The sequence below is a fragment of the Falco biarmicus genome, chromosome 4, assembly GCF_023638135.1.
Source record: "Falco biarmicus isolate bFalBia1 chromosome 4, bFalBia1.pri, whole genome shotgun sequence".
Taxonomy (NCBI): domain Eukaryota; kingdom Metazoa; phylum Chordata; class Aves; order Falconiformes; family Falconidae; genus Falco; species Falco biarmicus.
The window spans coordinates 37,772,965-37,791,739 of record NC_079291.1 but is presented as its reverse complement, the minus strand read 5'-3'; the positions used below and the strand labels follow the sequence as shown (position 1 = coordinate 37,791,739).

General features: G+C 37.8%; 1 protein-coding gene across 2 annotated transcripts in view; it reads left to right on the top strand.

Annotated features, from left to right (window-relative positions):
* Positions 1 to 18,775, top strand: part of CDK14 (cyclin dependent kinase 14) — a 316,567-nt gene that overhangs the window by 48,213 nt on the left and 249,579 nt on the right. Inside the window, exon 1 of one of the 2 annotated variants that reach the window (XM_056337645.1) lies at positions 18,121 to 18,232. The exons of the other annotated variant lie outside the window; for it this stretch is intronic. The gene's annotated coding sequence lies outside the window, so the exon portion shown is untranslated. Of the gene's footprint in view, positions 1 to 18,120; positions 18,233 to 18,775 lie in introns of those variants that run through there. 2 annotated transcript variants of the gene reach the window in all.

The following is an 18,775-nucleotide window of genomic DNA, read 5'->3' as shown; positions in this document are numbered from 1 at the left end:
AAAATTGTCAAGTTTAACTGGGCAGGAGGGAAGAAATACCTTTCTGCTGAAGTTTCAATTCAAACTGCTAACCTCTCAAATGCTGAATCAGCTTTTGACAGTAGTTACTTCTTCAGAAATGAAGTTTTCAACAAATGTTTTCTTAATTCAGTAATTAGTTTATTCAGGGACTGGAAGCTAGTTGGAAGCTGAAAATCAGGATGCTTTCTTTGCATCTTCTGTGTATCTGCAAAGATGAGCCTGAAACGATGACACATGCCAATTCTCCAGTCACAAAAAAAAAAAAGCAATGAGAAACCTTCTTGAATTATAGTAACTGCAGACAATAATGTACTTGTTAAAAGATAAAACTTTCTTGTGGTTTTTTTCCTTGTCTATCACTTAAAATGTTTTTATTTACTCAAAAATTTTATATCACAATATTAATTCCAGTTCCCTTTAAATGCTGCTTAAGACAAACTGTATGAAATAATTTTTATTTTCTATTTACTAGACTGCACTTCATGTTTGTTCAAACTTTCAATTTACATTTTAGTATTAACATATATATAATTTCTGAAGCTCATTTTGTGTATTTTTTGTTTGGAAGAGATTGCAAATTTAATATAACAATTCTAGTTAGTTGGAAACAGATCTTTCAATGATTAACAACTGATAATATGTAACCATTTAAGGAAAGTAATTTCATACAAACTTAAAACAGTTTCTGAAATGAGTTTGTCAACTTGATTAAAATGGATTATTAAAGTTTATTTTCAATGGAAGTAGTAAGTAGGGCAAACTTCTGGATCTGTCAGTGGCTTTTATTCTTGAGGACAAAAAATCCTGTCATCAGTGCCCTATAAAAGATTCAGACATAGAGATCGTGGGGTTAAATCTTAAATCTAACAATGTGCTGTAAATAAAAGTGTAGTTGGGGGCCTGCAGCTCCTCTAAGGAGCCAACAGCTGATGTGTCTAACGGCTCACTGGATTTTCATTTGGGGTGTAATTTTATTTTTCTAGCACACAGTAAAGAAAACATTTTTACTTAAAGTCATTCAGTACTGCTGTTTCTCAACAAAGTAATGTACTTACTGCAAAATGTTTTCCCATTATGACCTTTTATGCTTATATAACCATATCTGTTCCATGTTTCTGTGTAAAACGAAGAAACCCTCCATGAATCAAAGCAATTAAAAAAACCCACAAAACCAACCCAAAGAAACCCTTAAGAACAGAGTCTACTGTGTAGGTTATATAAAATGTACTGACAAGTAAAGTCATGACTTTTACAGTTGTGAGGAAGGTGAAACAAGCCTGGAATCCTGTGCAATGACTTTCTTATTTGTCTTCTGAAACCCCATTACCCTTTGCAAATCTATTGCCTGTGTTAATGCAGATCCACTAATGCTACTTCTTGGGAGCTAAATGCAATATATTTCTGGTGTTTTCTGTCTATCATGAGTAACCATGAAGATACTACATTATTCATATTTGTCAGTGCATTGTTTGGCGCCTTTTATTTGCAGTTGCTACTCATCAAATCTAAGCTAAATTTTCAGTGACTTAAATCTGGGCAATATCGATGTTCTAGTGAAAATTTTGGGAGAAAGGGCAGTGTTAGTTCCTCTGACAGCAGATAGAAAAGCTTTTTTTTTTTTAAAAAAAATATGTTTAATATTAAATATAATAGAGGCTAGGAATTAAGGTTGAATGATTTAAATCTGAATGACTGTTTGGTGTAGTTCTGTAATGTTTAAGCATGGTGGGCCATATTTTAGCACTGCCAACCCTAACACAGCTTCAGAAGCGTTTAGGTAACACACTGTCACTGCCAAATGTGCTTAAATATTTTTGAGCAATCTATGATTAGGTCAGTGAGCCCAGGTGACACTTGAGTGTAAGGCTGTGTGGAACCAGAGTAATGTACACATCTGAGTTGGCTGGGTGCATGGTGGTTTGCAGACATAAGTGTGTCTGTTTTTAGGTGTGTACGGTTCTGCATGTATGTGGGTAGTGATCCCATAAAGCTCATAGACCAAGTTAAATTTGAGGAGATGCTGCCTTTTTTTTTTGTTCAAAATCATAACTACAAAATTTTCTGGTTGAAAACAAGCACAAAGGAGAAAAATCCACTTTACATAAAATGTATTTTAAAAATGCCTACAAGGAGTCAAGTGGTGATGGAGATGAAGCAATGCCGACCCTGTGCTACTTAGAGTGCATCTACCAAGCATTTCCATAATGTGATTACTTTTCACATAAAGCTGAGTGAATTACAGCACATTTTCTCTGAAGTGTGTGCTGTAGCTGTGGCATGAATGAATTCTGGAGCTTTTAAAGTATTGCAAGTGTGCTGCAGTCACAGCTGCTTTGCAGTCTGTTGCAGTTCAGCATAAGAAACATAAATTCTCTTTTAAAGGGAGTGTTATGATACGGGTGTGTGTATCTTAATTGATTACAGTGAGTGAAGGCAATGTTTTTTGGAAGGGAGATGTGAACAGAGGGAGTAAAGATGACATGTTTATGATATTGTGCATAGTGCCTTGAACCTAATTTTATTTCGTGTCTTTAATACTAATTTTTGATGCTATTGTTAAGCCAAGGTAATAGCTTAATAGCAACTTTAAAACCCTAAGGTGGTTCTGTGGAGTGTAAGATGCTAAAGTGACATCAAAGGAAATGCTGTCATTGATGTTTGCCAATCTAATAGCAGAATAAAATTTGTATAAAATGCTAGGACTAAATGAATACATTGGATTTTGCAGTACTTCTAACCTCAGAACCAAGCTGCGTTCTAATATCATATATTTTCTTCTGGTGGAGAAAGTTCTGTGATGCTTTTGGCAAGTTATTAAACATCTGAGCCTTAATTTTCCACCTGAGAGAGAAGGAAATTATTATCTTTCTCAGTGGATATTGAAGATACTCAGATGCTACAGTATAGGATGGGAGGATGGCCTTGGAAACAGAGATGAGGTCAGATGAAGTTACTCAGTATTGCTTTCCTTTGTCCTCATATAACACAAACAAGTTTTGGCCTGTCTAGTATGGTTTTGGATTGGTATTAGTGTTTTAGCCTTTTTGGTCAGAAACAATGAAATGAACCTGCTAAGACTGAAGTTTGGCACCTTTGAGAAAGAGCATCAGAAATAAAGTGCTCTAAGTGTAAGGGCCTTCATGTTCAGAAAGGATTGTTCAGAAAGGATTTCCATGTATTAAAGTATGCCAGTTATAAATAATGTGTGATTTAAGGAATGGTTATAGCACTTCAGATTCATGTGTGGTTTTGGGCTTTTTCTTTTGTTGTTTTTGGGGGTTTAAGGTGTTGTATTTTTTTTGTTACTGTACGTATGTATTAATGATTCTGTTACATGTACCTTCTTCATTCGTGAATTGGCCTTTGTTAAAGGAATATCCAGGTTTGTGGGGTTTTAACTTTATGCTTACATAATGGTGTGGGGTTTTTATTTTGTGCCTTTTGTTTCTTGCATGTATGTTTAAAACCCTGCTGCTAGTTTTTTTTATTCTAGTACTAATATGCAGGCTTCACAGTGTATCATATGGAAATGGGTTCATGCCTTTAATTGGTATTCATTTTTATTACTTTGACTTGAGCTTTTGGTTAAAGAACAGCTGTTTGATAAGGGCAGGCTTAATGTTGTTTATATTACCTGGATTTGAAATGAAAAGCAGCAATTAAAAAATGTAAATGAATATTTCTGGGAAGTGACCCCAGGGATGCATTTGATGTATGTTGTTTGCTACAGTTTATGCAATGGAGCCATATTACGCAGTTTAATATTCAATGATATCTTGCCCCTGCCTTCTCAAAAGTTGAGCTTTAGGGGAATACAGTTGGCGGAGTAAGAACAGAGGCTGAAGTATTAGCTTCGTGCAAGCAAATCCCAAACCCAAGCCCCATGAAATTTGAGATCATATCAGACAATGCACCAACTTTGAAACCTGTATTGTCTTTCCCAGAGTTGCATAAAGACTGGTACATGCTCTCACCTAGTAACCTCTTGTACTCCCAGTCCTGTGAAAGAGCCTCTGTAACTTCTTCATTTGCATTGAAATGGCTTGGGAAATGGCAGTGCTCAGGCCTTGCATAATCCTTGGAATGATGTGACTGCAGAGGCTGTTTCATTTTTCTGTGATAGACACCTGCTACTAGCAGGGAAGAATAAGGATAAGAAAATGATAGTCTAACAGTTCAGGTGTGGGACAAGAATTTATTTCAGATCTCTGTAAATACTACTGGCAGCCTTTGCTGGTAATCATCATATTAAGCAGTTCTCAGTGAGCCAACATTATTAAGCTACACTTTTCAAAGGTAGATTTGAATTGCTTGACTGCCAGTTGCCAGCTGTTTTTTTGAAACACACGGTCAGTAAGTAGGCCTATCAAAAAAACCAACATTGTGCGATTCCTTTTGGTTTCAGTGCTTGTTTGAAGCAGAAATGCACCAGCCCAGAAGTGAATGTGGACTTTGAGGGATGAGATGGAGGGCATTCTTTATTCTTTATGCTGGATAAGAATCCAAATTATTAGGCTTACTTTCTCTCCGCATTCGTGAAGGAGTGCAAGTGCAGCCCAGAGACACGGTGACTCTGTGGTAGGGCAGGAAGAGCCATTCTTCTCCTTACTTGGTAGCACTTGCAATTTGCAAAGCCAGGCAGTTTGCTGCATTGCATTGCAGATGCCAATTTTCAGGAAGGTTAAGGAGGTGTAGGAATGATCAGTAATTTTAGAAATTACACATTTTTTTAATCTCAAACACTTGAAGTTTGACAAGGGGCAGTCTTCATTCCAGAAAGTATTTTTCTTCTGCTTTTGTCATTTTATCCAAGTTTTCCCAAACTTGGCACTCTGAAAATACACTTAATGAATGCATTTTAGAGACTTGTTGAAGCATAGCTAAGACTTTCTAGGATTTCATATTGTAGAAGTATACTGCAACTCTGTATAGGATCTGTGTTAACCTACCTGTACGTACGCTGAAGAGTGAGAAGGGGCTTCCATCTGAAAAGAGGCCGAGTCAGACTGCTGCTGTGATATGTATCTGAGGTGCCTGGAGAATGTAAGAGCAAGGATGCCATTTTTCCTCTGAGTATATTCAGTGCTTCTAATATATGCAGAAAAAGGAGCCTGGCAAGGAGCTTGGAGAAAACTGGAAAAGCACATTGGGTGGATATGGGTATGCTTGGAGGGTGAGAGCGTAGAGTGGGTGTGGAGGGCTAGGAGCAGAGGCAGTTATCAGAAGCAGTTTTAGGCGGAATGGGCAAGAGTTTCGGAGTGTGGGGAAAGATGATCTCTAATATTGGGAACACAGGGTCCTTTTGGGAGTGAGTTCAGATCTTTCTGTGGAGTCCTCAATGCCCCTGTTCTGTTTCAGCAAATAGGTGTGAAATGCACTGATACGCATGCCCTACACATAGCTGACCCATTTTGGGATGGAAGCTATTACTGTTGTCACTGTTTAAACTTACAGAGGTCTGTGATCTAGTCTTCCCATTAACAATACAGCTACAGATTAATCTGTATGAGAGAGATCTGTATCATCAGGTGTATTAGAGCAAGGAGCAATGTTACATACAATGAATTTGAAAAAAATGCCCTGTTAAAATTTAGCTTTAGCTGCAAAGACTTTCTTGCATTTACTCATTTTTTATACTGGGGTTTCAGTATTGCCAGTCCTGACAGCTTAACTGCAAGTCTTATAACCTTTGTTCTTGTTCTGAAATTTGTAGAATTTGGCATTCATGTGACAATCTTCTTAGCGTTTCTAAAGTAATTGAGAGATGAAATCAATATGTATACTGAAGATCTACTTAAAAATGCATTGAGGATGTTAAGTGTGTCTTGTAAACTACTATAAAACATTTTTTTCTTCTTTTTTTTTCCATTTGACCAAGTAGGGCAACAGGACCTGAGGGGCCTCGACACATGAATTGTTTCTGTGCTTCTGGTACTGGCCTTCAGAGAAACTGGGAAAGGTGGTGTCCCCCTTCCCAGAGCTGTGAAAACTGTGATAAAACCAATTAGCCATCTGTGCATGTATTGTAATTGGTGGTTTGTGCTGTCATGGGCAGTTAAAGAACAACCAGTCTTTTGTGTGTTTATCTCTCAATGTACTGGTTGCACTGAGGTTAATGAGACTCCTTAGGAAAATAAACATCTCAGATCTAAGTGTAGAGTATGAGGTGTGTATTTTCATTGTAACATTTCAAACAGAAACCGTTTATTTGGGAAGTGTCAAACCTGTGCTTCACATCTGAAATTCAAAGGCAGCCATAAGACATTTTTAAAGTGATCTTATGTGTATTTTTTTATATCACTGTGGCTTCAGTGGAATCTTAGATGGAATGCTACTTGTGTGAACTTTTATTGCCTTTTATAAACATTTTCTGAGGACAGATGAATACCCTATTAGACATACGAGCCCTAAAAGCATTGCAGGATTTTTGTTATTAATTTTTGTCAAAATTTTGTCAGACAGCAGCCATAATGTTATGCTGGAGTACCTTATGCATATACGTTCTCTGAGACATCCACTTCTGTTGGGAATTACACCTCAAAAGAGTTGTTCTGCAGCATTTACATTTCTGAGGCCTTCAAACCTTTCCTCAGTGAAGCTTTAAGTTGCAGTTTGTCCTTGAAATGCTCTAGGGGAAACATAATTTATATGTTTTGATGCTTCTCGTGTTCTAGACCTCTTTTTCCACTTCTCATTCCTAATTAAATGCAGTATTGGTTTTTATGGTAAAACTTGGGTTGTGTTGCTGATCCTGTAACAGGTTTTGTAAACAGGTGGTTTTATCCAGTAAAATGGGGATTTATACATAGACTCATAGACTATCTCAAGTTAGAAGTGACCTGCAAGGACTGTTGAGTCCAACTCCCTGCTCCTTGCAGGACTACCTAAAAATAAACCATGTGACCAAGAGTTTTGTCCAGGCACTCCTTGAACTCTGACAGACTCGGTGCCATGACCTGGCTACTTTCCTGCGGAACCTGTTCCAGTGACCGACCACCCTCAGTGAAGAATCTTTTCCTCTATGTCCAATCTGACCTTCCCTAAGCTTCATTAAGTGAAGCTTCATATGATTTCCTTGTGCCCTGTCACTGGTCATGTACATCTGTTCATAGGCTGAGTGTTTTTTTCTTTGAATGACACCTTAAAAGCTGAGTAAAGGTTGCCTAATGTTACATGGGAGACATAATGCTACTCATTGGCATGTGAGGCAGGCACAACCTGGCTGAAGATGGAATGCTTTATTTGAATATCAGATGCTAGATAAGCACAAGAGGAACAATTATATAAAGTTACAGCCATTCCATTTTTCAGATTGCAAACTAAACCTGTGTTTTACAGAAAGAAAAGTACATTATGGGTGAGAGCACCTAACTAAAATGACAAATACATGTCTTGCTACAAGTTTCCTTCTTACCTGTTTCTTTTTAATAATATCACTACAGTTGTCTTAATTGGTTCTCCTCTTACCTCTCAACTGCTCTGCTTCAAAAACCCCCATGCCGAAACAGAAGGCAAGGAAAGGTGGGATTCCCTCCCTCTTTCACCTGAATAGGTTGGCCAGCTTGGCCATGCCTGCTCATCTCAGTTCTCTATCTATAAAGTCTAGTAGAAATAAGTCCTGTTTAATGGCTATGCTGGTAGGGTGATACTAATTTTATTTTTAAGTTTTAATTAAGGTGACATCTTACTAATTGGAAGAACAGCAAAACAATCAAGTATCGGTGATTCTGCTTCATAGAGAAGTTTCTTAACATCCAGATTGTGAAGAAATTGTGTTCACTGCTGCATAATTTTGTCCATGAACCATATAGCTTGTGCTGCCTTATTTTGTGAGAGTTTATTGTTCTTTTCTAGAAAAGAATGTAGGATTTCTTCTAAGAAAACACCTGAAACAATGCATTATTATAATCTTAACTGCATTTAGATAGATAGTCATGGGACCTCTTAGATTATGATATGATTGATTTAAGGGGTTTTGGCTTTGTTTTGTGGTACAGCAAGAATTCTCTTCATAGTAATCTTCTGCTAAATCAGGCAGAAATTAAATATAGTTCTGGTGTTTTCCTACAGAAGATTTTGCAAGTAGGTTTAGTCTTGTGAGAGTTCTGAAGAAGGAAGTTAAGTGTCTGAGCACTAAGGCAACCATGCTTCAGGAGAGATTCATGGCTGCATCGTTCTTCTCCTGCAAAATAGTTTGATATGTGCAGACTTTAGATACCTTCTGGAATGGCCAAAACAAAAATAGTGATGTATTAAGGCAATGTATGGTGATTTTGAAATACAATGATTAACTTGTACAAGTGGTGGGTTTTTTTCTTGATGTTTGGAAGCGAACACCCCACTACCTCCCTACCTCTGACACTGCGGAGAACTCTCAAGCAAAACTATAAATGTTCAGTATTTTTTAGACTTTCTGCCTTGAAACATTGTGCTGTAAATCCTGTAGCAGTGATTTAAATGGAAGAAGATACCCATTTGCAACCTTCAACCTGTCAGTTCTGTGGAATCATTCACCTAGTTTGTCAGAGACCTTAATTTCTTCTCTTTCCTCATCTGGTAGGCAGCCTTACAAGAGGGATAGATATAAGCTGGATAGATTAATAAATGTATTTTTTCCATGTCATTTAACCAAGAGAAGTTTCATTTGCATTTGTTAGACTGAAACAACGGCCTTCCTTTAAAGTTTCGTACCAAAATTCAGTAATTTCTGAATATCTGAAAGAAGGTAATGGAAATTCTTTTCATGCTCTGAAATTAGTATTTTTCTCCTTTTTTAATTATTAAAACCGTTAAGGCTTCTTGAATTTTCCTGATAGGCCAACTAACTGTGCTACCACTAACTGTATTTTGTAGAGGTGTTTTTTTTATAGTATGAGGAAGAGGCTTTTTTCTCTTGTCCTTACTAAAGTTTTCAGTCTTCAGCAGCTCACTCCTCCTGAGATGCTTTCTATTTCTTGCCTAAGACGTCCTGGGAAAATAGATAAGCTGCTCAACATGCATTAAAGCTTTATCAACTTCTGGACTGAAGTGCCCTTCAGTGAGAATGCCCAGGTGAATGCAACCCTCTTGTCTGAATTACTGAGATAAAATGGGACAAGAAAAGCAGTCTGCAAGGGGTTAGTGGCCTGAACAATAAAGGGCTTTATAGGTCAAAATCAACACTTTGTACTTAACCTAAGAACAGATAAATATTAGTACAATACTTACAGTTCTGGTGCTTTTTTCCTCTGAGCACTTGACTCAGCATTGCATCAGGTTGAGCTTTGACACGCCTTTTTGATGTACATCATTCTGTGCCAATTCAATTAGTAAAGAACAAAGGTATGGGTGACTAGTGAAACTTTTGTCCATTAAGTAGTGCAGCCTTCTAGAAAAATACAGCTGGAAGGAGGGGGAGATGATTCTCACAGCTGCTTCTTATATTTGATCATGAGAATTAACAATATTCCTAAATCAGGTATTATTTGAGTGTTTTTATTTAATTTGTCAGCAGTTTCTTTAATCTTGTACCACACTACCATCTAGCCTAGTGTTTTGCTATCAGATTTTCCAGTTGTTGTGATTTGCTTGCTGCTTATACATTTGTCACATGTTGTGTATGCCATACAGAATAGGTAAAATATCCATTTTTGAGACTTAGAGGGGAATGGCAACAAACTCTCCAGGCAGAAGACAAAAACATAGAAGAGAGATGAAAATTTGGCACACTTAAAGCTATTTTTTAGTTGAGCTGCCAAAAGTTGTCCAAGTATTTTGCAGTATAGACTATTTGGATTGATAAAATAAAGGTATTTCATGCTGATATGTGCAAACAGATGCATATGAAGAACTTAACTGCAGCTATGTATGTATAATGGTGAGTCTAAACAAATTTCATTATTCTGGGTAAGAATTATAGGGTCATTGGGTAATAGCTTGGATATAGTGACTTTGTGTTCAGCAGTAGTCTAAAAAATAAGTAAACCTTCAGAAATCAATAGGAAAAGAAAGGAGAGCAAAACCAAAGCTGCTATCATATTATTGTAGAAATCTTATTTGTGTAAATATATCAAATATAAAAGGAAAATGACACAGAAGATGCCACAGAGGGAGAAGATAAGAATCATCAGTTAGAAGTGCAGTATAGCTTCCATTGAGTTGAAGGTAATATAGACCCGTTAGAGTATAAAACAGAGGACTGAGGGAGGATGAGATAGTAACCTGTGAGATCACAAGTTGAATTTCTGCTCGTGAAGAGGGAGTAATTGTGCAAAATTTCTTTAGCTGCTTTGTAGTTCCTACTTAGTGAGAAAAATTCAGGGTTTTTTTTGTTTTGGGTTTCCAGAGAAGGAATGGTTTGTAACTGCTGAGTGTTGTGTAACTCTCTACCACATGGAGGGCAAAGGTATAAATGAATTCAAAAGTGAAGTTTCTTCATAAAGCTGTGAAAGATAGGTCTGGATTTCATCTTCAAATTACAAAGTACACTGCTGGTGGTTAGAAGGATATAGAGGAGGAAGGATCACATTTTTTCTATCCTTACCCTCTAACAAACTTGGTTGCTTTCAGAAACAGGCTAGATGAACTTTTATTCTGACCTCGTAAGATTATCACTATATATGTTCCTCTGATAGCTTTCAATTATGTTAATATTCTAAAATGTCTTTTTTTACATTAAGGCTTTATACCTATTCTACAGTGATGACCTGTTCAGATAACTGAAAGATTGTAGCATCTCTAGAGGGAAAGTTGAGAACTAACCTTCATTCAGCAGAAACAAAAGAAGGGAGGTTGATTTATACACCTTACTATATCAACATGTAATCCATATTAATTCAGCATAACCATTTCCCTGACATAAACACATTTGTTGTTACTGTCCCCGTAATAACAGTATGACAGCCACAGAGACTGATTAATATCATATCTGTTGAATCTGTTAAGGCATCTGAGATGCTAGTGAATCAGTTATTTGTTCTTCCACATGATGAGTTTGTGGCTTCATTTTGTATAGATTGCTGTAATAAACAATCTTTTATAGTGTCTCATATTTCTCAGTAGTTTCCTGTGACAAAGAGCAGAACCTTAGATACCTGCCAGTGGTACTTCCCACAGGGCAAGCCATGGCTCCTGGGCTGGTGGTTCTTCTGCCACTTGTCACAACTCAGACAAACATAAGAATATGAATAGGTTGTTGACCTGTTAAAAGGAAATAAGCTTGTGAGGAGCCTGGAATAATTGCTGAGATTATCTCATGCCGCAAAACACCATATTGAGGGTTAAATGTCATTGTTGTGAGGTTCTTTCATTCACAGTTGCAGTTATCTCTGAAAACAGAACACATCGGATGGTTCCTTATAACATCTGCCTGGAGAAGATGTCTTGTGAGATTCCCTCCCCAACTTAAGGTTTGGTATTTGGATACCAAATGTCAGGAAGGTCAGAACTTAGGGCAGTTGTTCTGCCAGGATTCCACTGCAGGTGTATGCGGGTAAACCTCATGTAAATGCAGAGTCATGTAAACCTTCTTGAGTTCACTAATTCGAGGTACTTCAAGGTCCCATGTGAGAGAATGAAGACAAGAATAATTGTGACATTCCTTCAGTCCCCTCTTATTGTAAATGCCAATGAAAGCAGATCTCTGACTTTTCACTTGGTTTCTAGGACATTACTTCATTAGCTTTTTTAAAAGCACAGTCCTTACTCTTCTGCAGATACTCTATAAACCTCCTTCAATGCCAAGTGTTGTCCTTATTTAATGGAGCAGTTATATTCACTTGAACACTAATCATTGTCTTTTATTGAGAAAATATGGGATAAATTACATTTTAAGTAGAATTAAATTTTAGGCTTCAAGTCAATCCAAGAACACCTCAAGCTGTCTGACATCCTGTAAAAGTAGTTTCTATATGTACTATAGAGGCTACAGACAAAACTCTCCAGAGTTCTGATTAATTTTCTGAAAATAATCTGTATGATGCCTAAGGTAGTTGGATTTACCTCACTTTTCAGGTGCCTTCAAAGTTTTATCACTTCATAATCTAGATTAGTTTAAAGCTATAAAGTGGTAGGATGCCTGTTGCCATACAGCTTCCACCTTTTCCACAGAGGACACCAGAGTCTTGGCCTGTGAACTTGAATTCTGTTTGCTGTCATTCTCTGTGGATTTTTCACCAGAAGTTATGATTATGTTTGTTAATAAAGCATATAAGGGAGGGATAGAGGCAGCTGAACAGTGCTGGTGAGCTGAAGTCTTTCACTTGTGCGTTGATGGTTCAGTACCAGTGCAAGAGTTGTCAGCAGTTATTCCCATCTGAACATGCTTGCTTTACTGTCCTCATAATTCAAATTCACCATTTGCATTGTGTGTCAAACTCAGCAAATAGCAAAAGCCTTAAGGACTGAAACTGTGGCTCAAAGGAACAACACCGAGTGAAGAAGTGTAGAAGAGGCATGTTTATAGTACCCACTTCAAAAAATCATACAACTTATTATAGCTTCTTATCTACATCATAGGAATGTGGAGGTTGAGTTGACTATTTTTTTTTTTTAACCACAATAGGGTACATTTTGTGCATAAATCTTTTTATTTAGTTAGAAAACCTGAGAATGTTTTTTTCATTGCAACGTAGAAAGATGTCAGGTGAAATAAAAAAAAAAAAAACAAACCACACCAAGAAACCCAACAAAGCCTTTCATGTGAGTACCTCAAAGTGAAAATGAAGGGAGGCTAAAATCCAGTGCTTTCAAATAAGACAAGAATTTCAGTGCATGACATATTTAAACTTGAGAAAGAGATGAAGGTGAACGCATCTTTTTGTGTTAAGTTTTAATACATTTATAGAATGCTTTCTTCTCCTAGCTATAATGCTATGGATGACTTTGAAATGCGATACCATTGAGCTTTGTCCCTGTATGAGATGAGCTGTAGCAATATATGTAACTCAATGACACATTTTCAGGGGTTCTTCCCTGGGGTTTATACTGGTAGATACTAAAAAGCTATTGTTAATTCTTTATAACTCTCCATAAAGAAAAACTTTGTAAACTGTGTCTCTGGTATTTGTCATTAAGATTTCTGTCATAGAAGTGTTACTACCCTGTCCTGATTAGCTAGTTGGGGTTTTTTTGGTGTGTTGCAAATACGAGAATTGTCAGCTACGTGGTTTAAGGAACTGTATGTCATAATAGATAGGTTAGTGAAATTAAAGCTACTCCACTAAGCCATCTTACTGATTGTTCTCATCTTCCAGATAGAGTGCATACATTTGAACTTTATGCAGCTTCTTTGTTGTGTTTTTGAAAAATGATTGAGTTGTTGGTTTAAATGTCCTTCCCCCCCCCCCCCGAGTAGTCTAGGTTGTGGTGCTTTTGTAAGCAATGTATTAGTAACATTAAGACTTCGCACCAGAACATGAGGGTATGTGTATATACAGGTATCTCATAATTCTTGGGAATTATGGTGCATTTTTTGTCTAGAATTTTTTTCATGTATTATGAAGGTACCACCATTTCCTGAATGAAACGTTGCTGCTGTTGACAGCACATGTAACTGTATGATGCTAAAGATGAATGACTCTGCTATCACTTACTATCTTCCAGTTGGGGATGAGAAATCTAGGCAAACAAGATGCAGATTATTTTACCTGACGCTTGCTATAGGCTTCATACTCTTTCCAGATAGACTTTTATTTTTTTACAGCATAGTTTTAATGTATTATAAAGGAACGAATACAGTACTAACAGAGATAGAATTCTGTCTGTGAGTAATAGTTGTGTTTGTTTTTGCAAGTGTGAGTGAGAAATGGTTGGGAAAAGACTATTTATTTTTATAAAGCAAGGCATGCTTTATTATTGCAGGATAAGGTATACTGGAGTCCCATTTTGCATCTAGCTACATGCCCACTCCCAGTGGAATAGTCTACAGATCTGCTTTCTTAAAAGTTGAATAATTATGAAATTTCATACCTTGACTAAGCTTTGCGTGTAGTATCTGAGTATATTAACTGCTGATCATGCTGCAGATCTGACTGTCTTGGGCCTTTGCATGTCTTCTCTTTAAGTACTTTTGCTTAGTAATTAGAGGCTAAGAGAATTCTTCAGAACAGTACTTACACAATACATTTAACTAAGAGCTTAAAAAAAAAGGAAGAAAAAAGCGAGGCTGGGAAAATAGTATTCAGGTTCTCTAAGAGGAAATTCTAAATCAAGTTAAAAGACCAAATTCAAGTTCTTATTATAGATACGTTGCACCAAAGTGTTTTAGTAGTCTGGTTTATTTTATTTATATGAGATCTTTGCCAGCATAGCAAGGAACACAGAAGTATCAATAATAAATAAAACAATCTCAGTGTAACTTTATTAGTGTTCACAGGAAGATGTGGCTTTGTTAGGAATGTTGGAGTTAGATTTTCCAATTGCACAGAAAGAGTGTAATTGTCCAAAGTCATTGGATTAAATTTTTATATGCAAAGACTGCTTTCTCTGAGTTGAAAATGTATCTGGACTGATTTGAAATATTTTTCAGATGTGTAAGATCGTTACACAGTGTTGTTCATGTTGCTGTTGTTCCCTTTGAACATGCACTTTAAACATTATTTGTAATGCAAAGTATATTTGAAGTCAGTCCCTAAAAATGTAAAATCTCCTTTTTTGGCCCTAAAAGTTGTGAAAATAATTGGCGCTATGTCGCGTTGCATTTTATTTCAGATACTGACTTTTTAAGTGAAGTCCCACCATACCAGAGAATGCAGATGGTACAGTTCAAATATTAGTATTGCAGTTTAACAGCATGTTGTACTTGGAATAACTTGTCACGCATTCCATTGTGCACTGCTTCACTTGCCATTTTAACATAAAAATTAATTTTCTTTGCATTCAATACATTTTTGCCATTGCTGGGTGGTTTTATTAAGGTCATGTCTTGTGTATTCTGTGTATTTTAACTTCCAATTAAACACATGTACCAGTTTAGGGAAGGGGTCATATTTTGTGGCCACCTGTGATAGTGAGGAACTGAACTGGACATGGACACGTGTTCCGTCCAGCTCTCTGTTTCTGAATACAACTTGTTAAGCATATCATTAAATCAGTTTTAATGGAATATTTTCAGTGGCTTATGAAGTGGCTGGCTAGATGTTCAAATGACTTTCACAAGTAGATTTTCAAAACTGTAAAGGATGTTTACTTTTTCTTTGTACATTCACTCTGCAGTTGTCAAAATGGAAAGGTATGTGTTGAGGAGCATCAACTCTCTGTAGTCATGCAGTTTCTTCTATGAGGAGAAAATGGGCTCATACAGGTGTATACTCATACAAACTACTGCATGGGGTTATTACTTCTTGGAGAGGAAGGAACGGTTAGCTGCCTTTATGCCTTGCTTTCTCTCTCCCCTCCTCTGTCTTGGATGATTTAATGTAGACTAATGGAAATGGGATGTTAGTTACAAGTCCCATTTGAACAGTATGTAGTATGACCACACAGAACACAAGGTAACTACTGGCATTCTTTTCACTATTTCGTATTAATAAATGATGGTTTGTGTGTTTAATTGTCCATCAGAGTTGTGACATTGTCTAATCTCTCTTAAGTATAGCAGTTTGCAGATGACTGAAAAGGTCAAAGGTGCCTCCTCATATGTAAGAAATTATTCTCAAGTGCCACGGAGCATTTTGGAGTCTGTGCTGGGATGAAAGTGGTGGCATGTCTACAGTACTGATAACATGAAACTTGTATTTGCAGCTGGTTTCCATGCAGAGTTTTAAAAACTAACCCCGTAGGTATCTGACTTTTTTAAATTGTTATTATTGTATTGAAACTTTCATTAAAGTCAGTTACTTTCCCAACCCCTTGGAAAACAGACCAGTCCCATGGTACAGGGGCTTTGTGTGGCCATCGGTTCCAGTTGTAATTTTAGTTGTAATTGTAGGTGGCCTTTGCCTTCCAGACTGGGTTCCTAATTCTGTCTGTGGTACCATGGGCAGCAGCAGAGCATGTAGTTGTGTTCCAGCCAAGCTGTGTTCAACCAGAGTCTGCAGATGGGTTTGGGAGTAAAGGAAGGGATGGTGCTAGCACAGGGGAAGGAGGGGGATAGGAATAGTAGGGGTCAGGCAACAATGCTGGGAAGGCTGCATGGATGAACAAGAACTTCCTAACAAAACTCAAAACGTGAAAAGGAAGTGTACAGAAGGTGGAAGTGGGGACAAGTAACTGGGGAGGAATACGGAGACATCTTCTGAGCATGCAGGGATGCAGTTAGGAAAGCCAAAGCCCAACTGTGATTGAATTTGTTGAGGCAACAAGACAGGCTTTAATGCAATAAATGCAGATACTTTTTTTTTTTTAATACAGTAAAAATAATTAACTTTAAAATATGGGAGGATTTGGCTGCTTTGAGTAAGATCCTGTTGCTTTGTAGGCTGTTTGGCTTGCTGTCTCTGTGCCTTGGCCCAACACCTTGCTTCTTTCTGGAATGCAGTTCTCTGTTTCTGTGGTTTGCCTCCTGTGTTCTTTTCCCCATGGCTGTCCACCGTTTTTCCCTTAACATGGTGCCTGCCATTTGGCACATACTGGTCTCTGCATGTTTACTCGCTAGTTTGTTTTTTTTGATGGTGGTGTTCCCTCCTCCCCCTCGAGGATCCTTCTGTCCTGTTCTCCCTCACCCTCAGACAGATTTGATGTTGACAGAATAAGGACAAGAAATATAAATGTTTTGAATGTATTTTGTCATCATTTCACCTGGAAGCTTTTTTCATTTTTTTCTTTGGACCTCTGTACTTGAGACACCTGGGAAGAAAATTTTAGGTTAGAGAGTGGAAGTAGTCTTTTTTCTGGAGATGTGAAGCCTTCTATCTGCTTAAAAACCAAGCTAAGAATCTGAGTAGTCTTCTAGAATATGCCCTTGTGGCTAATGTTGGGAAATGACAAGTGCTACTTAATTTTGGGAGCATCTTGTGAAATTTGCTCATGCCATTCAAATTTTATTGTCACTGAAGCCACTGATGCTAGCTAGATTCAGCTGTGAGCCTTGAGTCAAAAATTACTTAGTTCATTGCACCTCCTCGTTACATAAAAATGAAAAATATTTCTGGGTGGTGTTACCTCAGTTGAGCTGTGTTCTTTCTTTCCTGAACGTTTCACTCATGTATACGTCACCGTTCTCTGTCCTAGCATAGTCTGTCCAGTGCTCCCCCCAACCTCAGGAGGTTTCTGGGGAGCTGGGAGCCATCTGAAGCACAGACCAGCAGGGGTTGCTGTAGGAGTAGGAGATGGAGAAGATTCTCTCCTGCCTTTTGGAGAAGCCCTCCCTGAGGGTTTGCTCCTGCTGCCCTCTTTTCCCTGGTACTTCGCCCAAGCTTGGTTGGGCTCAGCAGTGGCTTCCCAGCACGGAGTAGGTGTCTGTTGCTCACAGCTTTGCATATTTTGTATGTTCATAAATTAAATACTACATTTTATCCTTACAGTACTAAAATTAACTTCAGAATTCATATTTGGATACATTTTAAATGCTTTTTATATTTATTGTTTCTGTGAAAGTGGACAGTTGCATTCGTAGTGCTTATTTCTAGATGCCCAGTAGATTATTGCTTTAATATAATTTGTCACTCAAGAACTTGCTGATTTCCTTCAAGTCTGGGATGTAATTGAATTGGGAATGATTAGTTACATCCTTCTGATTGAATGTTGAGGTTTTTTCCTTAATTCCTATGAAATCACCATTAGCTATTTTGGTTGCAGTTCTGCCTTGGGTTGAGGAAGTGCAACATTGTAAATCATTATCTTTTCAAAAAGACTGCTGTAAATTGCCTAGATAGCATATGCATGGTTACTTTGGCTGCAATGCTGCTGCAGAGCCTGGATACTCTGCCTTTCTGGGAACTCCACAGGCAAGTCCATCATATTTTTTTTTTTTTCTAAAAAAATCCTTTTAGAAAGAGCATGGTATTGCTGATGAAATTTAGACAGAGAAATATTGTACCCTCAGTGCTCATCTGTACCTTTGATATTTTACTCTGCGGGGATTGCCCTGTAATGAGGGATTTCTTTGTTTTCTGCTTTAGATTTCCCCCTTTCTTAGCTGTAGTACAGCCGTACCATTTCAGCTTGCTAGTGCAGAAAGATGTTGTGAATTCAGTTGCTGAATGAGCCTGGCCTGACTGCAAACACTAACATTGCTAGAGAGATGCCAAAGAGTTGCAGGTGAATCTAACCTGATCTGGGCAACAGCAAAACGGTAAGATGGGGCTTGTTTAAATCTCTGGGATTAAGTGGGTGCTGGGGTTTCCCGTTTCAACCTGAAGCCCAGTTATCACATGCTTCCAAGTTGGAGCAGGATTCATTCTGTGCATGTCAGGGTGGGTTTTCTCGGGAATGCTTAAAATCCAAGCAGAGGGAGGTGGTGGGAAGCTGGGAATGCCACATGAGACCTCTCGGCAGCCACCCTGGTGAGACTCCCCAGCAGCACTGCCTGCAGTTTGTAAATATCAGGGAAAAGGTAGGGGAATGCTTAAAAGTGATGTTTTTCTCGATACAGCTTTGTATTTCTCTCTCTGGCTGCCTAATTTACTATTGTGTTAAGAGGATAGTATGGGCAATTTTTTCCAATATATGCTTGGCTGAACGCCCTCTGGGACAAGTGAGTGAAGGATGTGATCAGCCACTTTTTCATCTCTGCTAACAAGTCTGTGCATCTTGCTACATCTGAATAAATGTCTTTATCAGTTATAGGTTTGCTTGGTGGTGGAAGATAAAATGAAAATGATCTATTATAAATACA